Source organism: Silurus meridionalis, chromosome 20 (genome assembly GCF_014805685.1).
Source record: "Silurus meridionalis isolate SWU-2019-XX chromosome 20, ASM1480568v1, whole genome shotgun sequence".
Classification (NCBI taxonomy): Eukaryota; Metazoa; Chordata; class Actinopteri; order Siluriformes; family Siluridae; genus Silurus; species Silurus meridionalis.
Window position 1 is genome coordinate 2,045,217 of NC_060903.1, and position 2,895 is coordinate 2,048,111.

Genomic DNA, 2,895 nt, shown 5'->3' on the forward strand with positions numbered 1-2,895 from the left:
TTAAATACTAACCTGCTCAAGCTCTCAAGGAGCCTTGTTACATAATTTGAAAATTGCATGCAAAGTCAAGCCAAGCGGTCACTGGCACCATCTCATGGTCAATTTCTGTCAAAACAAACATGAGAGATTTCAAGTCGCTGCTTGTCTAGTTGTTGTATAATGAATATGCAGTGCATGCTGGATCTATCCAAGCATTTAGGCAAGAAAATTAATTTCTGTGTTGACTTTCAGAGTTTGAACAATGAAGTATTTTGGTATTTGCCAGGAGACAGATCTGTACAAACTGTAACTCAAAACAAAGAACGATTTGGCTAAAAATCGGGCCAAATAACTATTTCTTAAGTACATAGCATTACCCTGATTATAATTCAAATGTACTATTATTGTATTGTCTGATTTCAAAACCACATGAGTACCAATGAGAGTCTTGTCGGGTTTTAATATAAAATCCACTCGTGTGGATTTAAAACATGATTTGCATGAAAAAAAAATATTATTTTAAACTAGTTGCCATTTTAAATACAAAACGTTTCATTCAGTTGATGGAAAACAGTAAAAACAAGAACATACAAATATGCATTACATTTACAATACAAATCCAGGACACATTAAATAGCCTTGGATGTGAATACATCAGTATTAAATAATATCAGTTTATAATAACTGTATACTAGAATATAAATAATAGACCCTCTATTGCCTCATATTTATCCTCTCTGAACCTTTTGTGTATTACTTTCACTAACATTGACTACAGCTCCAGTCATTTGTGAAGTACACCACTAAGACTTCTCAACCTCCCAGCAACCTTCCACTAGTACAGACCTCATCTAAACGCCGTGATACCACTGCTACACACTGATAAAGGGAGGTGTGGCAGACAGCATGAAAACCTTGCAACTTTCCATCAAAATGTCATCAGAGTTTTTCCCTGCCACTGTCACCACTGGCTTCCTCATTAGGAATAAACTGATTTATACATTTAAAATATATGTTTATAATCTATTTCCTGTAAAGCTACTTCGGGACGATAGTGTTTAAACGCGCAAATAAAATTGAAATGAACTGAATCATCCCTGACATTAATGCAACTGGAATGACCCCAGACTGTCTATCCTCTGTCTGAACAAGTCTTTCACTGCAATGTGCAATGTGTTCATCACATCAACACAAACCCAGGAACTAGCAAGTGCACATTCTTGAACCCTACATGATGCCTACATTCCATGAGATATGAATTTTTATTTGCATTTTTACATTTATGGCGTTCGGCCAACACCTCGTGTTCACAGTGAAATACAATTATCTCATTTATACAACTGTGCAGTTTAGGGCATTGCTCAAGGGCACAGCCTTTTCTTCAGAAGTCTAACATCTTATCCACTGAGCTATCATAAATTATACAACTCTAATGCTTTCTTCCTTTTTTCTTTTCTATGACTAAAGAAAATCTTGAGTGCATGGCACCAGCAGAAGTGTTTTATGTGGCTGAGAAAACCAGTTTGGAAACTTTATTACAGCTCATAGTGCTTGGTTGTGTTCACATGGGTCTCCTGTCAAAGTCCCAATGTTTATTAGCAGCATTAATATCTAATTAAGTAGCTAAGGCACTCTTGGTTGTTCTCATACATTAACACGAGTTACATTCTGTGAGTTTACAGTGTTGGATTTCAGGCGGCTATTCAACCAGAAAACCATCATTTGACGTTATGTTTTAGCTGTCAAGTGAAACGACCAACACTTAAAATTCAATAAGACTCTGTCCTGGAGCCTCGTGTTGTATTTATGCTGGGTTTAAAGGAGTAGTGTTTAAAGCAGAAGATACATTACTTCACACACTCTTTTTCACAAACAATGCTTTATCAGAATTTATACAACAAAACCTATAAGAGAGACAGAGGTAGAGGTAAAACACGATCCCATTCACTGTAAAACAGTACAAGATGCTTAGGCTAAATTGTACATTTCATGCACTTCAACACCACAGCACTTTGTGGTGGCGGAGATGATGATCTGCGGGGGTTTTCGGATCGTTTGTTAAACTCAGATCAGAGTTTTTCCAGAGTCATATACTTCGGTCTTTATTATCCCCAAACCAGCAAAGGCACCAGGTTCAGGGGGGGTTGGAATATGGTTGTTCAAAACAAATGTAATGTCTTAAAGCGTCTTTTTATTGTGCTGTTAAACTGCTTTAAACAGCAAGACTCGGTGTGTGTAGTGAAAAACACACCACCTTTTCGATTTATTAGCTATTTAAGAATGGTTCGGGCTTTTTATTGCAAGAACACCCACCTGGCAGAATGGGCCAATAAAATCACCAATGTTAACACTACAGTTATTTAATCGTAATTCATCCAGGCTGGACTCGCATTAAAACAGATCTGAGGTTGTGTGTGTGTGTGTGTGTGTGTGTGTGTGTGTGTGTGTGTGTGTGTGTGTGTGTGTTTATATGTTTGGGATCTGGAGCGTGTAGTGGGGAAGACGGAGATCCTGGCCCACTCCAAAACAGAAAAAAAAAAAAAAGAATTGCGCAGGCACAAGAAGCCGTCCTTTTATCGGCAGGTACGGTGGAATTGTTTAGGCTGCTCGATTTGTAAACAACCCTGCAGAAAGGAATTTTTGATTAGCAGTAATTGCACTGGCTTTGGTTAACCGTGTGCTGCCAAAACTTGCTCACAGATCGAGAAAGGTTTAATAGGCTTTGAGCGGTAGATAAACTGCTTCGAAATTAACCATTACAACATGTTTATCATTTTCTTGGCTTCGTTTATGCACTTTTCTACATGCCGTACGTATTTGGTCTTGTAAAATAACATTCATATATTATTTTATGAAAAAGTGAAGCCATTTTAACAAATACATTACTGCATATTATTACTAATACTAGTAGTGTAC